The following is a 14,081-nucleotide window of genomic DNA, read 5'->3' on the forward strand; positions in this document are numbered from 1 at the left end:
TATCTCAAATCCATAAAAATGAGTTTTTATCATGTTGCATATGCCAGAAACTTAATTATATAGGTTATATTGTGGTAATATTATTAAGTCTGATAGCCAATGGACTTAGAGACTAAATTTAACAATTTTGTTAGATTTTTTTTAATGAAAAATACTTTTATTTTATCTTAATTTTATAGTGCATATGTACATACTAACCTATTTTAATATCATTTATAACAAAATGCACAATCTATTAGCACTGGATCGATGTGAGTGACAACTTTATCATTCCTGTAGAAAAAGTAGCCTATATCTCAATATTGACAAAATGTACACATATTTCCTGTGCAGAAGAGCCCAGAAGCAGTGTAGAAGCCTCGTCTACATAGAGACCAGATCTTCATTCTTTACACTGGTGAATGGTTGTGGTACAACTAGAAGAAATTGCTCGTTACAGGACAGCCCAGCTCACGGCGGCCCCCAGTTACTGCCAGTCTCCTCCTGTCGCTAAAGCTCTGCTCAATTGCTGGACCCAGAACCTTTAGGCTTCCCCATCATTTGAGGGGAAAACATCCAACCAATCAACAAAGGAAACGCAGAATCAGGGGAGATTCTCTCCGGCTCTTCACGTGGGAACAGATGCGTTCCACACAGATTACCTGCACAGTTGCTGTCACCTTTGTGATTAGAGTCTGTCTTCACCTTTAAGCCTGAGATCTGCTTCAGGACACAGGGCCTTCAACCTGCTCCAACCAGGGCAGATTCTCCATCAGCTGGAGGGAGCATCTTGGGCGGGTTCATTTGCCATGAGCACATGCAGACTAATTCGTGAATGAAAGGTGAAGAAGAATGTGGAACTCTAACTGTAAGGGAAGAAAAGAGCATAAAACATTGGTGTGTGCCTAATATCATATTTCACAAGCACATATTAAACCCAGCCCTGTTTGACAATAAGAATATAAAGTTGAACACAAAAACAAGCCTCTTGTTGTAAAGAAATTTTCCAGTCCAAATATAGTTCACTGGTAGGGCACTTGCCTGCCGAGTGGAAGGGACGAAATTCCACTCAATCCCAGTGCTTTAAAGCTTCTCACACAAAATTTTGAACAATCCATACTCCCTGCTAATCCAGGCACTCTGCTAATCTTTGATGTCCATAACTTTGGTAATTTTCACACTAGACCCTGAAGCCGATGTTTGCTTTAACTCATCCTAGAGCTGTAGCCACTGAGGCATGGAGAAGTTAAGATGTCATTTGTCTGGGTCCCACTGGCATCAAAGCAGCTGTGGACTCAGAAGCCAAGATGACCTGCCTGCAAGGCTGGCATGCTGAAGCTACTTCTGGAAAACAAAAAAATAAATAAATAAATAAACAACAACAAAACCTGTGTATTTAAAACAATGTTACCAACACATAGTGTCACACACTTTCTCTTTTAATACCTCCTCGGATTTCTTCCTCCTTTGTTTACCTATGCCTTCTACTTCTTCAAATTCAGCATTATTCACCTCGGATTTTTGCCTTGAATCCCCAGCCAGCCAGGCCTGGAAATCTAGATCAAAGGGTATACCTGGGTGGGGGAGGGACAGAGTTCTTGTCTCTATAACCAGAAGCCTGGGACAGACCTAGCTTCAAGATTGGCTAGGCTCAAGGTTTGACATGCCCTCCAAACTCTCAATCTTTTGGCTTGCTCACTTTTGCAAACTGGGAAAAGGGGTGACTTGCATCCTTTAATACAAATCCTCTTAGCTTAGCACCCCAGTCCATGTGTAGAACAGGGACTGCAGAGGATCGTTGTCTCTTTCCCAGTGTTTGCACACAAATTCAGGCCAGGGGCCAGTTTGACCCATTAGTCATGTACCTGTAACTGAGGCAGGTCTGAGATAGACTCCATAAGTGATTATCTGGCCTTATCAAGTGGAACTAGGGAGAGGAACTATCCCCAGGAGAGTCATGGTGATGACAGGGCATAGACATATGACAAATTGGGGAGGGGTCACCCAGTTTTTCACCTGCACAATGTTGCTTGGCAGATCCTGACAATAGAGATGTGATCTCTTCCTCCTGAATGAGTGATGGTTTGGTCACTTGCTTGGACCACAGACTGCAGCAGAAATGCAAGCATGCATGTCCTGTCTTGGCCTCTACACTCTCTCTTCCCATCCATTCCTCTGCTTTGCAAACACACCCAGGACAGCCCATGGAAGAAGAGAAACTGGAGCAGAGTAAGGTCAGCCCATTGTTCTAGCTCAGGTCTCAGATGCAACGTGAGTACAGCTGCCAGCCATCTGGGAATGAATGGTAAGCTAGCAGAGAGCAAGTTCAAAGAAGCAGAAGTGCACAGCCAGCACATAGACTCAGGGATACGACACAATGTTACAGTTGTACGGCCTGGGGTTTTGGAGTTATGATATATGGTTACTGTAGCAACAGAAAACTGATGAGCTTGTATCTCTGAGGCCTTCAGCTCTGCAGCCAACCTGGTGGATTCCATCTGGCTTGCCCTTAGTTACAGATGCTGTTGCAAAGATATCAAGTCAGATATTCCACTGTTGCAAACTTCCTACTGGATTGACAGTATTTATTTTAAATACTTGCTACAATTAGTCTTGGAGCCCACTAGCTCCTTGCAGGGCCCTTTTGTGTTTTGTTGGGTGTCCTAGTCAGGGTTACTATACTGTGATGAAACACTATGACCAAAGCAAGTTGGGGAGGAAAGGGGTTTTTGTTCGTTTGTTTATTCTTATTTTTGTTTTGTTTTTGGCTTACACTTTCCTGTTCATTGTTGAAGAAAGTCAGGCAGGAACCTAGAGGCAGAAGCTGCTGCAGAGGCCATGGAGAGTGCTGCTCCTCAAGGCTTGCTCAGCCTGCTTTCTTATAGAACCCAGAAGCAGGAGCCCAGGGATAGCACCGCCCACAGTGGGCACGGCCCTCCCCTGTCAATCACTAATTAAGAAAAAGTCTCACAAGCTTGCTTACAGGCTGATCTCACAAAGGCATCTTCTCAATCGAGGCTCCCTCCTCCCTGATTACTCTAACTTGTGTGAAGTTGACAAAAAATCTAGCCAGGACATTGGGTCTTTGTTTTCCTTCTCAATCTTATTTGAGCCCACATTAGAGATAGATTAAGGACACGCGGAAGTTCTGAGAGTAATGGATACCATCCAAAATGTCTGGGAAATATTGCTCAAAGTTTTGTTTTTCATGTTTGGTTTATGAACTACCTGCAACTGAGTCAGTTTTACATTGTATAAAACTGCCTTCATGGAGTATGCTGAAACACCTAGCCTCTCTACAGGGCCTTGCGATACAGTTTATTCAGCAGCCACAACTGTCTGGGGGGATTGGTAGGCAGTAAAAGAATTCACACAAGCCAGTACTAAGTAGAAAGAGACACGTTTAATGACTCTAGTACAATGGACCGATATAGTGACAGGCTTGACTTATCTTCTTGACTTAGACTTAATGGGAACTGCCTTAGTTTCTTTTTCTGTTGCTGTGATAAAACATTCTGACAAAAGCACCCAAGGGAGAAAGGTTTTTTGTTTGCTTGTTTGTTTTGGTTTGGTTTGGTTTCGGCCATGGTTCAAAAGCATAGTCCATCATACTGGGGAGTGGGAGCTTGAAACAGTGGGTCACATGGCATTCAGTAGGCTCCAAGGCAACAGCTCTTTTAAGTTCACTGGTAGCTATTTTGATCAGTGGTCTTGGTCACATCATCCCCTCCACACCCAGAAGGAACGCTGCTTTTCTTTAATGTTATTAGTGCCTTCTTGGTGCAGCCTTGCCTGGTGGAAACCCTGGTGGAAACCTCTCTCCCTGGACACCTGGCTGCAGGGTCTGGCGTGTGTGTTTGGCTGAGTGCAGCTCCTTGCTGGCCCTGGTGCAAACACACTTCCTTTCTTCTGTTGCTCTGAACCCAAGTTTGTAACTGTAGGACAATCTACCCCATCCAAGCGGTTTGGCTGTTTTGGGCTTTTTATTTTCTCATATACATTTTACAGCCACTTTGTTGGATTATAAACAGGCACACACACAACCTGTGCAAATTCTATTTGGAATCTCATTACTTATAGACATTTTTGGGGGGAGATTTGTGTCTTTAAAAGTGGAATTTTTCTGCCTGTGCACAGAACGTAATGCATCATTTGTCAGATTGTGTTGGCCTTCAAAATGCTTCCAGAATTCAACGCATCCTTCCTCCTAGTCCAAGCTGGTCTGTCCTGGCAAAGCTCAGGCGCCTTCAGAAGGGACCTCTGCTCTTCACCTCCCTATGGTCCGGTCTCTGCCCAGCAGCCAGGGACTCTTTGGAAGATGTAAATGAGGAGGTGACACTAGTACCGTGCAAATTTCCTTACAGCGCCAGTAAGAAACGCCAGCCCAAATGAATGAAGGAGTGGTGATGAAAGGTGGTCTTCTAAGGGAAACCAAACAGGAAAACAGTGCCGTTGGCCTGGGCCGCACACTGCTAGGGTCAACCTGGGCGGTCTCGGTGGGGCCAGAAGCGAAGCGCGGGCACGAGGCGCGTGCGCAGCCCCGGGCTCCGAGTGACACCCAGGCAGAGGCAGGGGCCTCTGGGCGGGGCCGCGCGTCGTGAGCGCGCCTCGGCGGGGCCGAGCTCCCGGCACCGTGGTGCTTCCGGCAGCGGGAGGCGGCGCCGAGCGGGACCGAGTGGCGCGGGCGGCGGCCGGGGAGGCGGTGAGTGGCGGGGGGCTGCGGGGCGCGCGCGGAGAGCCGGGGGCGCGCGGGCTGGCGCCGGGTCGGCTGCTGCCGGGGCCCGGCGGGGGCCGCTGCGCGCGCCGGGGATGGCTGCGGCGGCTGCCTGCGCCCCGGGACCTCGTGGCCTCGCAAGGCTCCCCTGGGGCCCGGGAGACCCCGGCCTAGAGCTGCTCTCGTCCCCCGGTGGGGAGGGGCGCATCACGCACCCTGCCACGCGTCCCCAGCCACCGCGTGACGAAACTCGCTGGGTGCAGGCGGCCAAGATGGCTGCCGGGGACTGTGTCCACGCGGATGGGCGGGCGCGCACTGGCCAGGTGACCAGGTGTCTCCGAGCAGCGGGGACCCGGAGGTCGTCGAGGAGAGCCCCCGGTGGCCGCCTCCAGCCCGTGGTCTGTTCGGGGACCGGCGTGCCCCGGGTAGATCCGTGAGACCCGCACCCTCAGCTCCCCCGCCACGTTACTGAGCATCGCACGTGCAGCCGCCCCATAGTGACAATGACCGGATTAAGGTCTGTGCCTGAGGGATTAGAGCTCCGACTTTTCCTGTTCCTCCGATGCTTCCAAATCCTTAATAGTGTCTGCATAATCCAGCTTTGAAAACGGAGGCTCGGAAGTTGAGTAACTTGCCTAAAGTGTCACAGCTGGCCAGGAGAGCAAAGAAATCCGAGTGTGTGTTAGACCTCATGGAGAAGCCTAGCTCTGCTGGACTTCAGGGTTTGGGTACTTACCCAGGACCCTTTAGAACTTTCTCTCACCCCTGATCCCTCCTCCTTTGCACCTGCTTTAAATGCCGCTTCTCAGCTGGGGTCCCGTACCATATTTACAATTCATAGCTGTAGCAAATTAGAGTTATGAAACAGTGTTGCGGCTGTTGCAACCTTAGGATCCACTGCCTAAGCTTTTCTCTCTGCCCTTGATTCAGGGAGCAGGGATGGGGGCTAGGCACTCAGGTAAACAGGGCACTTTGTGGCTCTTACAGTGTTGGACACAGGCTTGCTGTGTGACGGAGAGCTGTTTGGAGGACGAATGGAAGTCCCAGGAGCGCAGACACCCCTCCCCTCAGGACTGGTTGGCACATTCGCAGAAATGACAGTGTTTGGGAAGTTTGTAACTTCCCACCCGGCTCTGATACAGAATTGCTCCATCCGTGTTTTCAAGGGTTAGGTGACAAGTGCAGCCGAAGCTCTGCACAAGGGAAAGAGTGCACTTAATTTTCTGTGACCGTTTGGTGAGTTTGGAGTATGCATCAAAAGCTGAGAGGAAACATGCCCTTTCCCCTCCTAACTTCCTGCAGAGAAAGCTGTGCAGGCAGCCGGGCCAAAATGACTCAGGAGGCAGAGCATCCACCTTCTGACTCATTGACCTAAAAAATGTTGGGGTGTGTGTGCACCCTCACACCACTTCTGAGTATACGTCTGTGTACTGCATGTGTGCCAGTGCCCTTAGAGGCCAGCAGAGAGCATCCCCTGGGGTTGGAGTTGCCTGCAGCTGCAAACTGCCAGGTGTGAGTGATAGGGACGGCCCGGTCTTCTGAAGGAAGCGCTCTCAGCCTCTTGGCCTTCTCCCTGACCTCCACCTTGTGACTTTTGCTGCCTGAGAGTGAAACCGAGTATCTGTCACTGCAAACACGGCAGCTTAGCTGTGTGAACAGGGCCTTTAGCTGTGTGGAATTGTGGCTAAGGCCAATAGATGGTTTGGAGTTCAAGCTAAGAAGTCTAATAGTCAGGTTCGTGCCCCCCAACTCATTGTTAGGAATCTATAATGTGTGAAGCTTATGTATTCCTTCCTGGGTGTGTGTGTGTGTGTGTGTGTGTATACACACCCAGGTGCTTCATCTGTACAAAGTTCAAACTTACTGTTTAGTTAATACTATTAATTTGTAACGTCATTTCATAGACTTTGGTATGTATAATCTGTGAGTTGATTTTTTTTTTCCTGGAGCTGAGGACCAAATTCAAGGCTTTGTTCTTGATAAATATGTACTCCACCACTAAATTCCCAACCCCAACTTGATTCTTTTGAGTGGACTGAATATGTCCAAAATATTCTGTTGATGGCTGGGTAGTGGTTTGTCATTTTGCAGGCTAATGCCACCATCTCAAGGAGAAATCAATAATGGATTTTTTAAAATATGGATTCCCCCTGCTCTGGGTGGCCGCTTAAATTGCCCAGGCTGAGTTGAGCTTGCAGACTGGTACATGCACAGGTGGTCTCATCACCTGAGTGCTGGGGTGCTTATCACCACATGGAGGAGGGAGCAGCAGGGCCCATATCTGCATCTAACACCAGCCTTGAAAGCAGAAAGTTTATAGCATGAATCCATTGCAACTGAAAACAAATTTGATTGTTTGAGTGATTGAGTGATTGATTGATTGGTTGGTTGGTTGATTGTGTGATTAGATGAAATTTTGTGCAAGTTTCAGGCAGTTATGAACCACCTGGTGTGGATGCTGGGAAATGGACCTGGGTCCTCTGGAAGAGCAGTAAGTGCTCTTAACCACAGAGCCATCTCTCCATGCTTTTCAAACTCTTTACACAGAGTCTAACTTTCTAATCTATGGTTTAATCTCCTGAATGGCAGTGACCACAGGGAAGGACTGCTGTGGGCAAGTGACTGGCCAACAAATTAGGAAGTAGTTGGCATTGATTTAGTGTGGTTGTCCATCGCAGACACATCGCCTCTTAGACCCAAAACTGTGGTTAAGTACAGAACTGCCCAGGCTGTCATCTTGAACACAGGGAGATATCTCAGGAGGCTGTGAGGACATAGCGGCCTCATGCTGCATGGAAAGCCCAGTGTGTCTGGACCTGAGAAGCCCCAGATTGGGGGGGTCTAGTTCACCTGTCCAGCCCCAAAGGAGCCAACTGCACAGTAAACCCCACCTCCATCCCAGGGCTGGGAATGGAGCCAGGGCAAGTACGAAGCCACTGAGCTGTGTCCCTAGCCTAGACCTTTGCTTAACTTCTCCAAAGTACAGTAGTTTTAACCAACGACTATACTCCAGTTTAATAATATGATTATCATTGTTAATCTTTAGCCAGGGTTAAAGGTTTGTCACAGGTTCGCTCAGAGACTTTGTTCCCTGTTGATTTTCTATTTCATTTTCTATGAAATTTCAGAGAATTATTTTTTAAGCCAATAATCAAATATGTTTTGGCATGTATCTAAAAGTTTGAAATTGAGTTTATTTTGAAGAAAGTTTCTTAGACACTTGTGAGGATCCTGGGAAGCGAGAGCAGCCAGTCTCTGCCAGCAGCCACCAGCAAGGGCAGCAGCTTCCTCTCCAGCAGGCTTGCTCAGGGGCCTCCTCACCGTTGGTGCTTTCCATTTATGAGGTCAATGCAGCCTTCTAGCTGATGACCCCACGGACTCTGTGGACTAGCCCCGTGTCCAGCTTCTTCATCAGAAAAATGAAATTTACGATGAAAAGTAATTTCCACTCTGGTGTTATAGAATCCACACTCCAATCCAATCATGTTTGTTTGGTCTGATTCCCATTCTGTTTGATTTGACTCTCAGGGTAGGTCACAAACTGTGGAGCCTTCCTAGGCAGGTCCAGCCTGGAAAAACAGGCCAGTGACAGCAGGTACAATGAGCTAGGGCATCGCTGAAATATTTAGACTACTCTAGTTCGGGCCTTAAAGGTCTTTCTTTCACTCCGGGTTGTTTGGTTTCTATTTTAGCTTTTTTGTTCCAGCTGTGTTTCCCAGCTGGAACTATCTTAGGATACTCCCATTGTACCTCTGACAAACTAGGTTTACTTCGGCTCTGTTCTGTCATATCCTCTATGATGACGCTGTCCCTTAGCCACAGACATTTCTCAAGGGAGCAGAGATGCTGGCAGCAAGTGAATTAGGTTCATGTTTTAGCGCTGCTGAGTTAAAGTAATGAATTGCCTTTCTGTGCTGCATGAGGGCAGTGATGGTTCCATGGTGTAAAATTATCATGAGTAGCCTTTTTCTAATACCCTCCCTAGCTCCCGAGTAATTGACGCTGAAACCTATTAAATGTATTCAACAAGCTTTAAGCACTACAACTGGCAGCTGTTTATCTCTGCTAACTCAATTAAGCTAGTCTGGCTACTTCCCAGCCACGTGCTCTTTCTCACTTGCCATCTCAGCCTCACCCTGCCCTTCTGCTGCATCTCTATGTCCTCGTGCAGACTCCTGATGGAGGACCTCGTCCTCCTTTCTTGACCCTACCTGAGACTCCCTGACTGGGAACAGAAGTCCTGCCTCTGGTCCTCTCTGCTCAGCTCTCAGCCAATCAGCTTCTTTACTAACCAATCAGAGATAGTTGGGGAGCACGCTTTACACAACTTGATGCCCACATCTGGACTGCAACCAGAAGTCAGCATCTGAATGCACAGTGCACAGGACCGTCCCCCAACTCTGTGGTTTGGATGGGGTGCTGTGAGGGCGGCTTTCAGAGCAAGTGACAGCAAACGTTAGGACTTGCTGGGAGGCAGAAGTCCACGTCTGTAACAGTTCTTAAGGTGATGAATAGATGTATCCGTTCTCCAAGTTTGGCAGAGCTGAGATTTGAACTCACATTTGTGATGCCCACGACCACAAGTTTCTGTCTTCCGCCCAGTGGCACGTCTCATGCACACACACCCCCTCCTCCATCTACAGCCGGCAGAGACTGGGCGCGTGTGGCACAGAGCAGGATTTCAAGTCAGTTCAAGTCACTAGCTGACAGTGCCCGCTGCAACAAACTTAACCCGGAGCTGTGGAGATGGGTGAGTGAAGGAAGCACCAGGGCCTAGGTGTCAAGGGCTGGCCTTTCCCTCACCCAGCTGTATGGCGGCAGGCAGGACTCCTCCCTAGAAGGAAGGCAGTGGTATTCATGCAGAATTGCTCATGAAGATTGGAACATGTACTGTTGTAAACATGAGGAATCTGGTTCCACTGTTACCCAGTAAAGCTAAGAGTAGGGGATGGAGTGGTGAGAAAAACAAACTCCACTAGCAGCAAGCTGGTGAGTTGGAAAGTGGAAGGCTTCCATACAGATTTCTTCCTGCCAGGGCTGCAGATAAAAAAAAAATGCTTGGCATTTCCAAGGGGTGTAACTTTTAGAGCCAGGTGAGTGCCCAGATGGTCACTAATTCTTACAGTAACCAGTTCCTTGGTGTGGTTTCTGTGTGGACTGCTGGTCGTCAGGGATCCCAGAGGTTTGAGGGTCCCATAACATCAAAAGAAACATTATGGTTAGGTCAGATGAGGAGTGTTGTTCTTTGATATTTTCTTATCTTCAAATAAGAATAATTGTATTGGCCAATTACAATTCCTCGGGGAGAATAGCTGACTGAAATGTGGAGGACAGATTTCTAAGTCCCAGGAGCAAGGTAACTCGGCCATTGTCTCAGGTTCCACCGGCTGGCACTGGGAGGAAGCTGACCCCACTGGCCTCCCATGCAGAGGCTACCGGCTTCTCCACGCCCCTCGTTTTGGTTTGCATGTTGAACGCAGGTTGAGCCCATTGCAATATGGAGTAGTTCTGAGCCGTGTGCGGGTTCAGACAGCAGTCTGTGCTATAGTCTCAGGCTGACTGTGTGTGACATCTTAAGGGTCTGGGGAGGATGTCATGTGATCATACAGATAGTGCAAAGGTCACCAGGCTACAAACTGTCTCCATTTCCAGCCTTCTGGGCAGAAAACAGGTTCTATGGTCCCTTCTTTTGAAAAGAGCAATGCGTGTTTAACACTCCTGGCTCCTCTAGTGCTTATCTGTGGGCACAAGAACCTCAGTGCCTCCTGCAGCTTACTGCTCTGCAGAGGACCCGAGTTCAGTCCCCAGCACCCACATGCAGCTCACAACCACCTATAATTCCAGTTCTGGAAGCAGCATAATGCTGTAATTATTAGTGGTCCTAGGCTGACTTCTTAAGTTGTTTGTGAGATGCTCTGAGAGTGAATGACTAGTCAAAAGCTAACAGTTACCCACAGGCAAGTAGCTTGTAATCACTTTGCTCCTTAGTAAACTACAGGGGAAAAAAATGTACATCTCAGTTTTTGTCTGTTATAAAAACAAGTGTTTAAAAAAAAAATCAAGGTGCTAATTCTAAAGATTAAAATAACTCATAGAAAGATACTTTAGTAAGAATTAATACCTCAATTGACCAGTGGAATCAAGCATCAGCAGAATAGACCCAATTTAAAGTTAAGCCCCAGTTGGCCAAAAATCCAGGAGTTACAGTTCAGCTTTTTTTTTTTAAGACGGGGTTTCTCTGCGTGGAGCTTTATATATATATATATATATATGACAGGGTTTCCTGTGTGGCCTTGGCTGTCTTGAACTCACTTTGTAGAGTAGGATGGCTTTGAACTCACAGAGATCCACCTGTCTATGCCTCCCCGAGTTCTGGGGAGTGCTGAGCATGCACCTCCCTGCAGCTCAGTTCAGCTTTTGAAATACGCAGTGAGACGCTCTCCCAGCTCTCTCTTCTGGTGTGTCTGCTGTGGGCTGGCTGGCTGGCTGGCCTCACTAGTTCTCTATCCCAAGATTTCTTCACACTGTGAAACATGAGAAGTCTGCTCCAACACATTTTGTTCACCATCTTCAGTCCCCAAATCATGCCTCTTCTGGCTGCTTTCTTGAGTGTCACAGGCGTGGGGTGTGGCCACTTCCCTGATGCTCCTGCATCCTTGCGGGTTGTCTAGAGGGATTCATGTCAGCGACCTGGAGAACTGCCTTAGGTGGATGTGAGGAGAAGGTACTCCCAGCCCATTGTCTCCTGTCCCTCCGGGGTACCCCTAATTTGCCCCCAGTGCATCAAAGCTAAGATGCTCCTGAACATTCTTTGTTACTGTATCCAGCCTGTTCATTTGAGGTGGCGTTTTTCGTTATCCTTCTCCGTCTGCAGTTTGGAAAGTGCGTCTCCTCCACATCTTGAGCTGGCTGTGGCTACAGGACCATTCATGCTGTCCCCAGGATCAGCATGAAGCAACAGAATGTCTTTCTTCAGGCAGGCAGCAGTCTCTGCCTGTTAACTCATGCATTGGGCAACCAGCACAACTGATAACCATAAACCTCTTGTTTCCTGGCTCAAGAATACTCTAAAAAGTGGTTTGAACTTTGCCCAGTCTCAACTTTCAGGACAAGCCTGTGACCTTAGCCATTGGACAGCTACACCCTACCTGTTAGCTAAATGTTCGTGAATCCAAGTCCATCCTGTTACCTCACACACACCCCTCACCTCGCCTCCCCACCACCGCCACCTTACTGTCTCTCCAAGGATGTGAATGTGTGACATTCACAGTCACTGCCAAGTGTGCACCCCATCTCTGTACGTCTCTCAGGCCCGTGCACAGGTCTCCCACCATTCAGGTGCTGGTTCTTCATGCTGCTGTGGTCTGACCAAATGGGCAGGAGGAAGGAGGTATGTCCACAATCCGTGCAGGAGCCCGCTTCCTTAGCCCCGTCTGGACCCACAGTGAAGCTGGCCTGGGCGGCATCAGTTCAGCCTTGCTTCCTCCTCCTTTCCTCCTGACACACACGCTGCCCCTAAGTACCAAGTACAAGAGCCAATCCTGTTCCTGCCATGGCTGACCAGGAGGAACTTGGGAGTTAGGTTGGGGGCAGGGCTTGGGGCAGGAGTGAGTGGGAGGTCAGTTTTTGGGGGTTTGGAGGGTTGTTATTTATTTATTTATTCATTCATTCATTCATTCATTCATTCATTCATTTTTAATAAAAACCAACCAATTCCTGAATAAAATGAAAGTGGAGAATGCCAAAACTCTGCTTGGAGGTTTAAAAAAGTGTAAAGAGGTTTGTGTAATTGATCATAGTAAATAATTAGACTTTATCTGGCTTGATATCAGCGTGTCTGTGAGAACTGCTGAGATGGCCTGCTGGTGAACTGGTGGACATTCTTGTTGGGGGAGTTGGAAGCAGGTTTCTGCCTCCAGTTTGTGCCAGCAGAAAGCCGCTTGGACTCATAGTGACCAGTCCTGTTTGTTTGCCACACGAACAAACCACACATTTAGTTAAGACCTAAGTTTATTTTTCTCTCGGTGTGCAGGAGGTCAGAAGCCTGACTGGGGCAGACCTCCACCCAAAGACCTGGGGAAGAGTCCCTTTACCTCTAGAAGCTCCTGCGTTGCTCAGCTGTCTACCCAGCCTCATTTCATTCAGCTTTATCCTTTTTTGTGTTTGTTTATCTGGCCCCCGTTGTGACTCTGAACCGACCTGGATAATCAAAGTCCTCTTCTGTCCTTACAGCTAGAGCTGAAACCCCCTGGCCAAGCCCCAGAACCATGAATGCAGCACTTTCCTAGCTCCTGGGAACCAGGCTGCCCACAAGGACAAGGCCATCGTGGGCTTTGTGGTTTCTGAGGTTTGGCCGTTTAGCCTGGAGCGTGCAGGCAGAGCTGCCCTCTGCCTTTTCCTCTGTAGGAAGGGAGTGGCCTCTGAGAATCTCTCCTCATCCGTAAGATGTCCGTACTGTGTGGGAAGGACACAGCTGCTGTGGGAAAATGAGCTGGCTTACTTCAGCACTGGCCTGAGGGGAGAGTGTGTGTTCTTCGGCCTCCAGGGCATCCCTGTGTTCAAATGAAACAAAAAATGTTCACTTCCTGGACCATCTTTGTTCCTTAGAGAGGACGTTTTGCAAGACCTCTGCAGTGTTGCTATGGCTCTGTTGGGCTCTGTGGGGTTATGATGTTGGAGACTTCTAGTGCAGTGGACAAGTTCTTATTTAAAAAGAGCAGTGTACCTCAGAGAACAGTGTACCTCAGAGACACCCATTTTCTATAGATATTAACTGATTTATCACAAACAACAAAAACAAAACACTAAGAGACTGGTGAGAAAAAGTGATGTGGCTGACGTCCCCTCCCCTTCACCCATGTCACCTGACGGAGTATTTCCTTTCCTCAAGTCTCAGCTTCCCTGTCTGTTGTTGGATAACTCATCTGTAAGGTCCCCATACAGTTCTTATGCAATACTACCACAAAGTATCTGTTCTTTTATAATAGCATCATGTTGGTTACAATTTAACCAAAGTGTTGCTTGTACTGAACGCATTGAGCAAAGTTTGTTGCTCAGAGCTGGACCTCTGTGAAAGCTGCATTTGAAACTTTGCCTTGTTATTTGTATCAAGCATAAAGGAGAAAGAATACGGGGAAACTAGGTATCCTGTACCCCTGGGGAACAGTCGGCTCTAGCCTTGGGGGACATCACAGGGAGGGCAGGAAGGGAGCATTGTGTACGGCCCCATGTAGAGGATGGTCCGGTGCCCACCCATCAAGCTGCAGGCTTGTGCCCAGATCACTTGTGGAGTCACTTGTCCTGACAGCCTCTGCCAGGCCTAGCATGTGAGCATCTAAAAGGCCGAGGTGTGTTTTCAAAGCTCTCCTCCCCGAGCTGGATCCTGTGG

The 14,081-nt window shown here is 48.2% G+C and overlaps 1 protein-coding gene and 1 long non-coding RNA gene across 8 annotated transcripts in view; one reads left to right on the forward strand and one right to left on the reverse strand.

Annotated features, from left to right (window-relative positions):
• Positions 1-761: 761 nt before the first annotated feature.
• The window catches only part of LOC132649351 (uncharacterized), a 133,268-nt gene continuing 119,948 nt past the window's right edge, over positions 762-14,081 (reverse strand). Inside the window, exon 3 of the long non-coding RNA XR_009587775.1 lies at positions 762-845. This is a non-coding gene — a long non-coding RNA (uncharacterized LOC132649351). The remainder of the gene's footprint in view (positions 846-14,081) is intronic.
• The window catches only part of Sfxn1 (sideroflexin 1), a 35,962-nt gene continuing 26,404 nt past the window's right edge, over positions 4,524-14,081 (forward strand). For 6 of the 7 annotated variants that reach the window (XR_009587710.1, XM_060372722.1, XM_060372724.1 and 3 more), the window contains exon 1: positions 4,524-4,681. The gene's annotated coding sequence lies outside the window, so the exon portion shown is untranslated. Of the gene's footprint in view, positions 4,682-5,080; positions 5,211-14,081 lie in introns of those variants that run through there. The other variant, XM_060372723.1, reaches the window with a different exon arrangement.

The sequence above is a fragment of the Meriones unguiculatus genome, chromosome 19 (genome assembly GCF_030254825.1).
Source record: "Meriones unguiculatus strain TT.TT164.6M chromosome 19, Bangor_MerUng_6.1, whole genome shotgun sequence".
NCBI lineage: Eukaryota > Metazoa > Chordata > Mammalia > Rodentia > Muridae > Meriones > Meriones unguiculatus.